Below are 16,232 nucleotides of genomic sequence, written 5' to 3' on the forward strand. Positions count from 1 at the left end.
ATACAGGTGAAAAAACGGCGAGCAGTGTCATCCGCTATATGGGCCAACGATGGCCACCAACAGTTGGCTATCAAATAGTTGGCTAACAAATATGCTGACCCATGCTCGTGTCCAATGCCGAGTCCCAAAAGTCGTTTACCCACTACCGGGCCAAGCATCGGCCGCATGGTTAAGCATCGGGAATTTTTTCACGGAATCAGTCGACTTCAGTCGACTGTGATCCGGAAACTGTAAGACGATTGCCCACTGAAATATGAACGGCTGTTTCCATTTCAACGAAAAAAAATACTTGTTGGAACATCCCGATCTCTCAGTCATTCTTCATGACTTTGATTTGATTCATTAGGCTGAGATTTCATGTTTTCAAAGCCAAAAGATGATGAATGTAAGTGGTCGACTGCAGCAAGTAACACGTCACAAGCTTTAAACACTGATAAATTTGTCGAGCAGCATAGCTACGCACGGTCTGCGCTCTAAATTCGAAAAAAGGGCTTCATAATTTGCTAGACGAAAAACGCACGCCGTACACACTTGATAACTACTGGCCTAACGTTATTTTCAACAATGGAACGATTCTCGACTTTATATGAATCGTTCGACAATTTAAAAAACAAAAATCATTCGTAAAAGAAAATTCTGTATTAATTACTTACTCAAATTTCAATAAAATTTTCTTTTTTGCAAACCTCATTGAGATCTAGTATCCCCCGCCGTTTTCTACGACTTCTCAAGATCGAACCTCGGTTATTGTCATAAAAATCTGAAAGACCAACTGTTGTGACATTTGGGAGTTGACAAGACATTACTCGAAATCGCGGAAAAACGATGAAAATGAGCACACTTCATAAAAAGGGATCCTCAAATGAGAATCGGAAACAAGAAGAGTCGAAAATAAGGCCCGGGTGACAATTAATTAGGATTAATCCGAAGAATAACCAACTCATCCATTTAGGAAGTCCATTCAACAATTTCGCAAACACTCTACAATTATACGCTCTACCCCAGGCAACAGAAAAATAGGTTTGAACTCAACAAATTGTTTGATAATTGTCTAAAAAAAAGGGTGTTTTATATTCAAATTGATACTCGGATTTTCAATCATTTCTCTGAAACTACCAGAATGATTCGCGTACTCCGAAACGTAACAACGCAATTGATATAATTGTTCTTTCTCAAGTCTCAATATCTTTGATTTCAGCATCGTGTATCTATGTATTTTTTTTCTAAGAAACTAATTTTATCATGGATTTTTGCTCAAAGAATTATCAACTTGAACATATTTTCGGTGGAAAATGATGAAAACATGAAAACATGAACAAAAAATTTTATTTCAATCATTGCCTCCGCGCAGTCCACGCACAAATATATGCGATGCTCGTTACACATAGGACGTTTGCATCAAGGGCATTATATTTTAGTTTTTCTGTCTGTCATTCGCCGGCAAAGTTCACATCTAACTGATCCTCTTCATCCTCTTCAATGAGACGACTCGCGATCTTGCGCGTGTGCAGATGGTGAGACATCTACTTGTAGATTATGAATATTATTTACGTTAAAATAAATAATAATAATTCAGTTCTTGTATTAATACTTTTCCTGAATGCACTTTGACACAAAAAAAATGAATTTTTAAAACCCGATTTTTTTAAAACTTTTTTAATTATGTAGTTTGGTTACTTTTTCGAAAATCAATGTTACAAATTTTTTTTAGCATGAATTGCTATAATTAGTCACCATGAATGAAATTCCATCAGGAGAAGCTGTCATTTTCCATAAAAACCATAGGTTAAGGGGTTTTGAACTTGTTGAAAAAATGTATCCTAGCATAAATGGCCATGAAGTAGGTCTGGGGTCCAGTGGACCCCGGGTGACCTTTATTTGATTATTCGGATGGCATTTTCTGCTTTCCGAATAACTAGATCGTGACAGAAATCCACGATGATAAATGAGAAATAGGTCACGACACTTTCTTTCAAGATTCGCTTCAAATAAGCATTGTCTTTTCCATTTTACATCTATATTTTCACACATATAATTGGCATTCTGAATGCTCAATCGTTAAAAAAAAGTCTCGAATCTAAATATGATTCTGCAACCAAAAGTAAAAAATGGCAAATAATCATGTATCCCGTCATTGTTTTCCTGCTTGCGATTATTCTAACTTTTTGATCGCAATCGTGGCTACTGATATAAAAAATTCTTTCACGATCTAACGGATCAGCGTGGCCTTGAAAAAGTAAAGAACAAAAGAAAAGTCTGTTCTAAAATACCTCCGATTGGAATGATGACTTTTTTTCGGAAATTGCTGTATCGAAAAAAAAACATCTGACATTTCCTGAACATTCATCTGACCAACAAACACAAAGTGGCGGAGTGAATTCCCCATACATTCATCTGACCAACAATAATAAAAGGCAATTACGTGATTTTCCCTAACATGCATGCAAAGAATAAAAAAGAAATTGGAGGGGTTTTCTCAGATATAACATGCATGCAAAGAATAAAAAAGAAATTGGAGGGGTTTTCTCAGATATAACATGCATGCAAAGAATAAAAAAGAAGTTGGAGGGGTTTTCTCAGATATTTATGCAACACACAAAAAGTAATGATTTACCTCAATATTTACCTGACCAACGAAGAAAAATATACCGGAGTGACTTTCCCATGATTCATCCAAAGAACTAAAAATTACTAAGCAAGTGTTTTTCGCAGCATTCTTCCAATGAACAGAAAAGGCACTGAAGTAAATAAATCAAATGAAAATTCTCACAAAGGTGAATCTCACAAAAGGTCACGAGTAATCGTCAGCGTTCATTCCGCCTCCACGATCTTTATAACGTTTTTCTTTCATTTTTGATCATTTCATATGATTTTGATCATAATTTCGTTACAATGGTTTTTTTCTTTTTAATTTTCTTAACCACACAATTATTACTGTAATAATTTCTTCTTTTATTCCAATTACCGATACAATTGAATGAAGAGATATTTTTCAGTCTTCACAACCGTGATTTCTAGAAACCTTATGGTCTCGACCCCACAACTACACTAGGTAGGGAGAGTGGGGCACGACGGCCCGAAAAATTCGCAACACCTTCAAATTTTCAGAGTTTTTTCAGAACACTGAGATTAAAGAATTACCGACGATATCCTCTGTTATTCTTTTATATCAAAACTTATACAAGAAGATTATCCAAATGTCCTTTCATTTTCCATATTTCACCTTTTTTCAGTTAACATTATATCACTTTGAAATTTTTTTTTTTTTATGGATGACATCCGATGGTGTTTTGGGAAGAATTATTTACAGTTTCCAAAACGCTTTTTTTTTATTTACTCCACGGTCATTATTCCTTGAGTATTCAATTACCAAAGTCAAAATGACTGTTTTGCTTTGATCAACGTTAATTATAACTCTGCAACAAACGATCGTACAGAGCTCGTGAGTAGGTCAAATTATAAAAGAAATTAAATTATGTATTATTGTATGCATGTATTATTGTAAGTATGTATTATTATGTTTTCTTACGATTAATCATGAACCGCTCGAGCTAAAGAAATTTCGAGCATGGATCCTGAAACTAGATACTTGAAGCCATAATTTGCCTTTTTTTTTAAATTTTCTTCTGAGTTACAGCCTGTTGAAAATCACCTTAAAATTTGGAATTTATTTACTATCCTTTAATTGTGATACTTAATAAAGTACTCTACATAAATGAAAAAACCAGTGATTTTCCGATCAACTATAAAAGCGAATCCACTCGAGTCTGTAGAGTGAGTCGGGCAAGCTGAGGGGTCGTGCTTGATGGAGGATCGATCCAAACTAAAACGTAATATAAAAGTTTGCACTGGTCGTAGTGGAACTGGTACACGGACAAAACAATCGGACCTGCCGGTAAGGTTAAGAGCTGTCGATTCAGTAGATAACGACGCCACTCGTACCGAATGTTCATTATTCTAAATAGATGGGAAAGTTTTCTCCGTCAAAGATGGAGAGAGTTCCACGCAAACACTTAACCACGTGGGAAAGAATAAAGACAACAAAGAAGTGGAAAAAGACCGCGCATGATCTAATGCTCGAATTCTCTCTCTCTCTCTCATTCCACTCTGTCACGTCGTTGAACACAGTCCCGTTCCATCTTTTGATTGGACCGAATTCAATTTGCTTCAGACTACAGCAATTTGTCTGGGTTACAGAGGTAGAGAATGGCATAACTGGAGGAAGACGAAGAATAACGAGAAAACTGAAGAAAATCATCGTTAAAATATACCGCTTCGTTGACATTACTCAATTCTGCCGACTCTCGTCACTATGGTATACCTCCGAGTGTTATGTTATCTAAATCATTGAGATCCAGCTTGGAAATAATGCCCAAAGGAAACACGGAAAAAATTATGCTACAATCGTATACTCGGCAAAAAAATGTTTCAATGCGAAAAAACTTCAGTTTTAATGCCTGTAGAATAGGGTGTTTCAAAAAAAAAGTAATATTTTTTTTTGCTCAACTAACTGGTTGAGAAGTTACTTTGGTTCAAAAAAAGATAATCCTCCAAAGGACAACTCTAAATAAAAAAATTTAGAGGTTGCTCACGACGTGTGTAGTCTCCCATTTGAATAACATGGGAAAAACGTCTTTGCGTGTTTAGAGTTTTATATGTTTTCAATGGACATTGTAATATTTAATCCAACAGCGTTTTCCCATTGGAAATTCAACGCTCTACAAAAAAGGTTGCTTGCAAAAAAATTTCTAAATCCAATCCATAAAGAGTTATTCATGTTCAAAGATGTGTTTGTATGAAATTTTACCGTTTTTCAATTATTGTGGTAAAACTATCGGTTTTACCACAATAAATTTATGAAAACTTTTTATATAGAGCACTCATTTGCATCAAATTAATTGTCAAGAAGGGTTCATGTGAGTCGTACTTCAGAAGTAAGAGGGCTATGAAAATAATAATCCATTACACGAAAACACACTTTCAATGGCTTTTAATCATGAAAACAACTACCGGTGACTGCAAGATTTTTTTTATTATAGTTAGGATAGCTCTTCCGATGTTTTTGCACAACTTGTAACAAATATTGGTATTGCTCCTTATCTTTAGTCAAGCATTTGTTGTACTCTTCTATTAATGAGACACCGCGTTCAGCAACATCATTCGTCACTTCCAACTTCCTAAAAAATTCTAAACATTCTTTGAAGCTTCCATTGTCACTCCATCATTCTGGGTCTTCACCAAGGAAGTCGTACGACAAATCGAATTTTTTGAACATTAGCAATGATTTTTTTGAAGCAAAGTCGCTTATATCTCGATGCATTAGCAATTCCACATGGTTCTCTGGAATATTGTACCGTTTAGACTGGACTATCGAACCTTATAACGGAGTTATCTCCGGTTAAATACCACAAACGAGAAGCCATCTTTCTAAGAGCCGATTGCGAGACGGATAAATTGATCCTTTGATATCGAAGCAATGCTTGCGTTAGGTTTAAATCGTTGTTCAGTGCCATTGCGGCAAAAGTTGCCGTGAACCATGCTCTAATATAAAAAAGGATTACGAAAATGCAAACTTCTCGCAAACCGGTTGTTTCCCGAACTGTAAAAGTTTGAATTCGTCTCTAAACATGAAAATTTTTAAACTATAAATCGCCTTTGCCATCCATCTCACATGATGGGTTGCTCCAGGACGCTTGAATGTGTAAACTGAGCCACTTCTTAGAAAAATTGTTGACAATTGCAAAAGCTCTTTGTAATCATTCCTGGAGTGAGACACCTGATGGTACAAAAAATGAATAATTGCAATATCAATTTTAATTTAAGTCATTGCATACAGTCAACGATCTTTACCTGCAGATGGTTATTGATGAAAACGAGTAACTCGTGTCGTTTTTCTGCTAAAACATTCGCAACAGTTTCATCGGCCATACCACTTTTATATTTCGATTGGCCAATGCTATTCCAAATATTTTTGAACCTCGAAAATATCGATACATTGGGACCATTTTGTGCAGGCCAGTTTTTGTCGAAAATGGCTTTCAAAATTATTTGAAAAATATGATGGCGGCACGGTAAATAAATCAATTCTCGGCCAAATGTTCTCTCTAGTATAGTACTGTACCGTTATGAATACCTGTTAGGTAGATAACTATTATACAAGGAAAACAATAAAATAAATGTTTTAATCGAAATTGTACCACAAATGTAAAATTTTACCTGTGTTCACAGCTGTCCTGTCAAAACACATTGCTTTAACATGAGAACTGACATTCCATTGATTTAATGTATCAATGATAGCCGAAGCTTGGTTCTTAGCAGTTCCATTAGCCATTTTTGGAACTCCCAGCAGTAGCTGATAAGCATCTCCGGCTGATAAAATAACCGGAAGTCTGTCTACAGATTTTGCATCAACAATGTCACTTAAGTATCTTGCCATCCCAATGTACAACCGAACGATTGTCAATTTTAAAATCTTTTTTCAATTCTTGAGCAATGTTCGTTCTAAATTTAATACGACTCCAATGTATGGTAGCATGACTCAAATTGACATCTTTGACATTACTTCCTAAACTCGCTAGGATCGCGGCTATTATAAAGGTAGCATTCCTGCTACTAACATTTCCCCGATCGAGAGCGGTGGCAAGTTCCGGCGTCATAATTTCAGTTTTCGCTTTTTTATTGACTCATCAACAATTTCATTCGCGAAGTCGGAAATTTTTCTCAACGCTTGGCTGAAATTTGTTAACGCTGAGCTTAATTGGTCAGAATGTCACTGTTGCTCGAGCGGCGTTGATCAAAAACTAAAATTTTCAGAAATCATTAATTTATTTAAATGGTGAAAAAAATCATATAATTATTTTGATATTGATTAAAAATCGGAAGAGCAGTTAATTAAGTAAACTCACCATCTTCTACATCCATTCTATCTTCACCTTTATCCAAAGACCTGTGAAGGACATTTTCATTGATAACGCTATGTCGATCCAGTTTTTTTTTTATTAAGCAAGAATAATCTTTGCTCATCATTAAGACGTTTTTCTACCTCGGGTTTGACAATGTCAAATAATTCGAATAATTTTTTCTTAAATATCGATGTTTTCATCAACTGTACAGAAGATTTTTTGCGACGACGATTTTTTTTTAATCTTGTCCAACTGTCATGAATATTGAGAATTTTTTTAATAGCATGTTCTGTGCCACACGTAGGAATCTCAGTTCTAGACCAATGCTCTTCGATTTTTTTAATAGTGTTTCTAGTACTTTGCTTGATTGTGAGACCATGAAAATTATGCTCATAAAAATACGGACATAACCTCACGCACATTTGGCAATTTTCTTCCGCATACATTTTCTCTTAAGTCACCAATTAAAGGAAATAGTTTCCTTCATGACGGATAAGTACCCTGTAATATTCGATTAGATTAATAAATATTTGTAATATAACGCGATAAACTGTCGTAATATTGGAAAAATAAATGGGTAATTTAATAAACACTTGTTTGTTTCGCCAAGTTAAATAGGATCCAGATTGGTCGCGTTCGACGTACACGGCGTTGCAGTCGCGTACGTAACCGAAAGACGAGAAACAATGGCAATCACAACAACAATGAAAGAGAAAAAGCTTTTAAAAAGTTCAATTTTTTCACTGTAAATTGACCATGCTGGTTTTTTATTTTAATACTTGGCGTCGAGCCGCTACCGCATCTCTTGATGTTCTACCAAAATTTTTTTACGAAATGTTTTGGAAAAACTAATAGTTTTGCAATAATAGTTGAAAAACGATAAAATTTTATACAAATATACCTTTTTGAAAATGAATCACTCTTGATGGGTTGAGTTTAGGAATTTTTAGCAAGAGACCTTTTTTGTCGAGCATTAAATTTTCTACAGGAATATACTGTTAAATGAAAGAATACAATACTTGTCGAGAAATATTTTTATTTAGAGCTGTCCTTTGGAGGATTATCTTTTTTTGAACCAAAGTAACTTCTCAACCAGTTAGTTGATGAGCAAAAAAAATATTACTTTTTTATGAAACACCTTACTGTAGAAGTATACAAAGAGTGTAAGTTTGTTGGAAAACCAACAGAGGTATGCTATATATTGTAAAAATTTAAAAAAAAAAAAACAAAATGGGTTGTCATAACTTTGTAACAAGATCGAGTTCGAAAGCTCGTATAATATTTCAAAATGTATTCGTTAAAATTACAAAGTTTTTTTCCATATCCATGTAAGAGTGCAGGTTGAATGGAACTTCACCGAACTTTGGATTTTCAGTACTGCGTGGATATATTATGTGACCGAAATATTGACTTTGTAAATCAAAACTCTTTTGTTCAGGTGCACAAATGACATTTTTTCTCAGTAATTCCAGTTTACATTGGACTGTGTCGGAAGTCCGTCCATCGAAATGTCTTCATTCTCATAAAAATTCTCTCTGTTGGAAAGCTTTTATCTAACCCATCGCTCACCTTCTCAATGTACTTAAAAAAAAAACTCGAGACGTTTTCAAGTTGAACCAACATCAATAACGAGCGACTCTCCTATTTCAAATTTTCGAAAAAAAAACATTCTGCGAACGTGATTTTCCCTGATGGTCTCACGGGCTGGAACCGCATCAGCAAAATATTCTTTTTGCTCGGTGGCTGAGGATTCGAATATCATAGGTCGTGTTATTTGAGAAGTAGCGCTGGAAAATGTTGCTGCTCCGTTGCCCTCGTTCCATAGCGAGAACCCCTTTTTCCACCAAAGCAATTACTCGAGCCTCCACTTAGCGGCTTTATTACGCTTCGCCTCTGATAGTGAGTGCCAGAAAGCAAAGCAAAGTTTCCTCACAAGTTTGGAAAACTCTAATGGAACGTTGTCGTGACTTTGTACCGTCTGTTTCAGGAATAACATTGCAACAAAACAAAACGAGCTCATCGTATTTCGTATAGGTCATCGATGAATATTTATTGATGAAGATTCAATCTCAGAGTTTTTGGAAGGACGAATAAAATTGAAGGGTGTATAAACCCGGGGGCTGTTTTTAGATAGTACTCTAATTTTTTTTATGTCTTACAATTCAAGATTTCTTTTTTGTGCCTGTGCAATTTCAAAATCTTTTATCGACTCTTTGATTTTAAAAAGTACAGAAATTACCATATCGTTTATAGCTACAATGACTTACTGGTCCCTTCAACCACCTTCAACTCAAAATCAAGAGACTCGGTAGAGTCGTGGTAGAGTCTCGGGACAAGTACAATTGACAGCCCTGTCGTTTGCTGGCCCGAGGCTCTCGCCGATTATTATTTTATATTTTTTTATACTTTCTCTGAATAAAACGATTCGCCGTGGTGGGGGTAAAATTGGGATGTGATTTTATTGAATTACGAAACTTCTGAGTCATCTGAAGCTTTGAAAATTGAACTGGAGATTAATTAATAAATTCCCTTTCGATTCCACCCAAAATCAGCATGATCAGTGGCGTAATTGCTGAGAAAAAACTTTGCACAGACTCAAGATTATGCAAAAGTTTCCAACACATTCAAGAATTTATGTGTCCGTATTTATAAACACCATCAAAGGCACTTTGCTGCTTTCGAGTTTCTGATTGATTGGATCTGACGACATCCATTTTTAAACGTTGTGATTGGTTGTTGAAATTGGTTGTTGATGATTGGAAATCTGACGTCAACTTCAGAACGTAGCACACGGCAGCACAGCAGACATTAAAAAAACGTAGCACGGTAACGGCAGTCATAAATTCGATCGATATACATATATATATATTTATATGTACAAACCATGTGTCAGTTTTTGATTGTAAAACAGAGTTTTGACAATACGAAGTGCGTGCGGGATAACAAAAAACAATTTTCGTCATCTAACGAAGTGCATATTACTATTTATTTTGTTAAAATTTGTGATATACTAAACCGGTATCAAAGCGGCCACGTAAATGTAGTCTGTAATCTATGTGTGAAAAAGTATAAAAAAATGCGCGATGCATATGTCAACGAAACTCATCTTCAAGATTTTATTATTAGGTTCGATTGGAAATAAGTGTTAACTGAAATAATCCTTCAATTAAACCAGAGTGCGAGAAATATTGTCCAATGTAAATATATCGTCAGTTGCGTGGTTATATATTGTAACGTAACCTCCTCCTGAACGACCGAATCGACTCGAACCCGAACATAACCTCAAAAAAAAACATCGCGACGCGGCGCGATGTTTTGACCGAGCGCGTACAACGACCGGTGAGACGCGTCACTGCTGGCTGGCGGCGGCCGTACTGGAGGGCAATACAAAGGCCCGAGACAAGCGGCGGAGCGCGACACTAGTGGCGCCGCGTATTAAAAACTCGAACTATTATATTTTTTTGTTTTGTTAATTAAAATTCAACGCAATTTCGTAAAATATTGTAACTAGGCTCAAATGAAGCGGAAAATCATAACGAATCGAAGAAAAATAAGGAACAGATTATTTCTTTTAGAAAATTGGTGTCAATTTAAATAAAACAAGACGCGTGTTTATGACGCATGCGCGGATAGAGCGTTAATGGGCTATAGGACGCGTACGTGACTTTTAGCAATTGTAATTATTCGAATCATATTAAAACAACTAACAATGTTAAAAAATGAAGAAAATTAAATAATAACGGATCAAATCGAAGTTTTTGTTATTGAAAATCGGAACAAGCTGAAAATCATAAAAAGCGGTAGTCCGCGCATCGTATGTTAGCCCGCGCAACCAACGGGCGAGCGTGAATCATGGCAACGGGCCAATCAGAGAAGGCGTTACGAAAAGATGCGCAGAACCGATCCGAAAATCGAAAATTCGGCGTTTGATAATTTTATGGCGGGGACACGGGTATAAGAAGCGCTGCGCGACTCATTCGTGAGGCAGTCCTTCCTCAAAAATCTGACTCGGAACAAAAAGGCTGACCTCAAACATTCTTCCTGATTTAGCAAGCAATCTAACCTATCCTAATTTTCCTGGATGCCTGGATTCTCGGAGCGATTCGGCGACGTTTCTATCCCGTAGCCTGGTGTTTGTTCCTTAACTGAACGTATTTTTTTTTTAATTATTCTTTTGCCTGCTATAATCTGGAATGATTTTTCTTGTAAATTGATTTGTAAATTTGTAAATTCTCTTTTTAAATTCAAAGTTGAAACTAATCGAGTCCGAGTCAAACAAAACCGAGATTTTTGTAAAGTTTGTAAATCTTGTAAATTTCAAATAATTAAAAAGGCCGCGGTACGAATTTGAGGTTATATCGCGTCAAACCTATAATAATTTCTTTTATTGTATAAAATCGAAACACAATTGAATTATCGAAACTATTATTTTGGAAATAGGCGAAAAACGCGTAAATTAAAAATTGTTTGAAACGGCGAGTGAAACAAAATTTTTCACAATTGGCGAACATTTCACGACCACAAATCAAAAAATCAATGATCCTGTAAAATCGATAAAAGTTGAATAAATCCGAATTGTTAAAATTGTCAAAATCTAAATTCCGCGTTCTCACGTTTCTTTCATACCTGCTCCTTTTAAAATTAAGGTAGCTCGAATCGACGCGTGGCGGCGTTCAGGCCAGGTCGGCAAGAGCGTTACGTTACAATATCATGTGTAAATAGGTTATATATACGAATTAATAAAAGAAAAACACACGGAACTGTTAAAATGATGTTAAAAACTTTAATTGAATAAATGTTTTCTAATTTATTTCTTGTGTCATCATTATTTTTAAACATTCCTATATTTTGCTTGATATTAAGTTTGGCTCTGCCCTCTCCAATCCTTGTTTTCACCCCATTGGTTTGCAACGACGCTGAAGTTTCCAACGTTGGAGTCCAACGAAATGAACGAAAAAAAGTTTGTAATTCACGAATTTTTTATTTCACGAATCGTTGGTGCAGCTTGAAAAACTACGAATCGCAAATTTGGCAGGGAACAAAATAGGAGAATTACTGAAATTATTGGAGAGTTCTTTTGTTGGAAACTTCAGCGTCATGGTTTGCAGCGGATCGATCATATTATTAATTCATTGCCTGAAATATGTCCTCTGATTTTCTACTACTTCTTCATGCTGATTGAGGTAACATGATTCGAGAGGTTTCTAACCATGATCTTCAATTGAATATTTTGTAAATCCGATTTTCAAAAAAATGTCTGGTCTTGGTATAAGTATAGTTATTCCTTTTCCACTTCGTCTATCGAGTGATAAATTTGGAAACTTGTTCCAGAAAGCCTTTGGATGCTTTTTTTTCTGATGATATGAAAAGTCGTATGTTTGGAATGCAGTGGGCAAACACAAACTTTGACAATAGAACTTATGAAATGACATGTGTGTTGAGTATTCCCACTTTGCAAACTGCAAATGTGGAATTATTAGTGAAAAGATTCATTACCATAAGTCTACAGTTGCTCAGTTTTGGATACGATCAAATATAATGACTGCCAACATCCATGGAAATATACAGAATTTCTGAATGCAATGTGCGCTATGTCATTTTAATGTAACATCATGACTTTTGACAACTTTTCATTATAATGCTGTAGATTCGGATCATTGAAATATAGCAAAGATCTGCAAACTATACAATTTATATACTGTGCCATTCATTTTAGTTTTTGACTCTAACTGTAACATACATATAAAGTGAAAAATTCATAACAAGAGTCTTCAGTTGCTCACTTATGGATAGCTTTGAAATTACTGTCTTCAAAACTCATTGCGTAGATACATTGAATCGCAGCAAATACCTGTGAACTCTGAAATTTCTATGCATAAATATATGTGCTAAGTATCACCCCCTATCTTTGATTATGGTAATATGTAATGGAACTTGGTTCAGCAAGTTTTAAAGTGTTTCTTTTCAAATAGTATTGAAGTTTGTATTATTGCTATGAAGCGAATACCTCCAAACTTTCATATTTCTGTGTAGCAGCATGTGTGCCAATCATTCAAATTATTTACTCCAACCGTAACATGTAATCTGGGAAGTTCATCACAAAAGTTTTCAGATTTTCTAATTTCCTAAATTTTCCTTTTTCTAAATTCTATTCTGAGTTTTTAAATTTCTAAATTCTCCTGAAATTGCTTTTTTCCAAAACCAATGCAGGTACCTTAAACGGCTTTGAATTCCGTTGCTCTGTTGAATTAAGTACGCTCAGTTTTTTTTGCTTCTTTGAGTTCTGACATAATAAATGTTTCCGGGTGCCTTTTTTCGGCAACTATCAAACTGTAGATAATTGGATCTCAGCGGCCACGAGTGGGGTTCAATATGTCGAATAACTGAATTACAGAACGGTCAATATTTCGAAATTTTAAAAGTTGTGATATCAGTTTGGAGAAAAATAAGTTATTCGAAATTCTTATTCCCGATTGACTATTCAGCAGATTGCGTGTTTAATAAAAAATTCTTTCTTTGAATTCGTATTTACCCGAAAATATATATTTCAATAGTTTTCATTTCTAATGCAATTTTAACAGACCATCTGAATGTCAAAAGTTAATTTTTCGAACCTATAAAACTTAGAACTCTACCGAGTCTCTTGATATGCGGAATAGCGATAGCTCGAAAAGGCGAAAGTCATAAAAATGGCGATGTTTCAAATTGAAGATCACCGGTCTGAGTAAGTGAATGAGTGAGACGCGTGTATTTGGAGTGCTCCACTGCATTTATTTATTTTGATCGATCGACTTTCTAACGTTTCGCTATTTTGACTGTTCGACTTTTTGGTGTTTCAGTATTTCAACCTCATTAATATTTGGTCTTTCGTTATTATATTTTCAAAATTGTGAATTTTCACAGTATCGCTGACTGTAGTAATTTATGAATCGAAAGAGTGATAGTCGAATTTTCGAAAAATCGATATTTTAGTCATCGTCCTATGGGCGATTGTTACATTCTATTTTCGATGTAAACGGGCTCCGAACCTTGCAGTTTCTGCTTTAATTATTTTCGGCATTCAAAGCTCTAGTCGAATCTATCCGTCTCCATATTATCATTCAAAGTTTATAAAGTCGAGATTTTAGCTGTTCGAAATTTTAGTCATTCCAATATTTGATCCCCACCCGCGGCCACTTGCAAACTTTGGAAATATATTTCATCGGAGGCACGTTTTGGATGACACGAAAATGTCGAGATTCAGAATGCAAAAGCGACATTTAAAAATGGCCAATTCTGTTGGATTTGTTGTGTCTTGAATTTGATTTGTCTTTCCTCTTTTCCTTCCTCTTTTCCTTCCTCTTTTCCTTCCTCTTTTCCTTCCTTTTTTCTAACGTTATAAGCCGAAAATCATATCTCGGCCCGCAACACGCATTGCTCCATGCTCTTGAGTTCCCAATGGACAAAACATATTAGAAGACAAGGGGAAAAATCACCAAAGTCCAAGAACAAACCTCTATCGAAATATTTTCAGTACAATTTTGACGAAAAATAGGTCTTTTTTCGTGGAAACCAACGTTATAAGCCGAAAATCATATCCCGGCCTCCAATCCGCTTTCGACCGTGCTCTTTGGTTCCCAATTGACAAAACATATTAGAGTATAAGGAAAAAAATCGCCAAAGTCCAAGAACAGACCTGTGACGCAATATTTCCAGTACAATTTTTACGAAAAATAGGTCTTTTTTCGTGAAAACCAACGTTATAAGTCGAAAATCATAAATAATTCATAGAAATTTAAACTAAAATCCTATGGTCATCTGAACATAAATAAGGAACTTTTGAGAAAAAAGACGTGATATCAAACCATAAACTTCCCCTAGGAAAAAAAGGTTGGGACAAGTACATTTGATGGTCCCTCGTTTGCCGATAATTCCATCCATAAAAAAAAACTTGAAAAAAAAATTTTTTTTTTAATTGTAAAAAAAATAATTTTATAAAAAAAATACACAACAATTCGAAAAAAAATTCACAATTCTTGAAAAAACATTATCTTCCAAAAAAATCTAATCTGTATCTATTTTTTAAAGTGTCAGAAGAATCAAATAACAAGTAAAAATAAAAAACCGAAAAATCGCGCTTGAAATCATATTGAAAATCGATGCCTCATTTTTCTTATTTGATTCGAACAGCTAAATCAATTTAAAAAAATTTCATTTAATTTACGTGCAACATTAAAATTTATTATATCAATTCGTGGCCAAGTATTTTCTAATCAATTGAAAAAAGTTACCATTTAATTTACGTGCAGCACTAAAATTTATGATATCAATCGAAGGACAAGTAATTTATGAGTAACTCCAAATTTCAACATTATGGAATTGTTCTAAGAAGCTTTTAAATAAAAAAAAAAAAATTACATTCAAGCTAGTCATTTCTTACTCTATGGTGGCAGAGACTTATAAGAAAATCGATTCTTTTCAGACTTTCAGGAGCTTCTGATATTATTCACAATATTCGACGTCGATTGGATCGATACAAATTATGTTTAAATATGAGTTAAAAGTACTTGTCCGGTCCATCACTTTCCATTAAAAAAGTTTATTCAAATAAAAATCAGGGCTTTTCTAGAACTGATGGAGCACAAATATTCATGCAAAGGGAATTTAGAGACTTATCTTCAAGTAATATTCCCTTAATTGCACTAATTTAATAAGAATGGAAACCAATTGTCCTGTAATACACAAGGGATGTTATTGTGCATCGATAAATAAAAAACATTTTGCACATTAAATATGCTCAAGCTTCCAAAAATAACTTCCCAGTTTGTATTGGAATGACGGCAATTTTTACTTCTCACTTTTTTCAGCGAACGAATTTCATTCGGTATAACTAATCTGTACTATTATTAAGAACATTAAACTAATAATAAATCGCATGTCAATAAATTTTTAACCGGATTCTGCCGTACAATTTCGTTTTTTTATGATTGATTTTTATTTGAATGAATAGTGATGGGCCGGAACAGTACTTTAACTCATATTTAAACATAATTTGTATCGATTCAATCGACTTCGAATATTGTGAATAATATCAGAAGCTCCTGAAAGTCTGGAAAGAATTGATTTTCTTATAAGTCTCTGCCACCATATAGTAAGAAATGACTAGCTTGCATGTGATTTTTTTGGATTTAAAAGCTTCTTAGAACAATTCCATAATGTTGAAATTTGGAGTTACTCATAAATTACTTGTCCTTCGATTAATATCATAAATTTTAGTGCTGCACGTAAAACAAATGGTAAGTTTTTTCAATTTATTAGAAAATACTTGGCCTCGAATTGATATAATAAATT

General features: G+C 34.7%; 1 protein-coding gene and 1 long non-coding RNA gene across 3 annotated transcripts in view; one reads left to right on the forward strand and one right to left on the reverse strand.

Annotated features, from left to right (window-relative positions):
* Positions 1 to 16,232, forward strand: part of LOC122411903 (NACHT domain- and WD repeat-containing protein 1) — a 106,196-nt gene that overhangs the window by 14,949 nt on the left and 75,015 nt on the right. The gene's annotated exons all lie outside the window — the stretch shown is intronic.
* LOC122411907 (uncharacterized) lies at positions 5,017 to 6,356 on the reverse strand. Its single transcript, XR_006261259.1, has 3 exons — positions 6,217 to 6,356; positions 5,851 to 6,133; positions 5,017 to 5,776 (listed from the first exon to the last, which is right to left on the reverse strand). It is a non-coding gene; the product is annotated as an uncharacterized lncRNA (long non-coding RNA).

The sequence above is a fragment of the Venturia canescens genome, chromosome 6, assembly GCF_019457755.1.
Source record: "Venturia canescens isolate UGA chromosome 6, ASM1945775v1, whole genome shotgun sequence".
NCBI classification, from domain to species: domain Eukaryota; kingdom Metazoa; phylum Arthropoda; class Insecta; order Hymenoptera; family Ichneumonidae; genus Venturia; species Venturia canescens.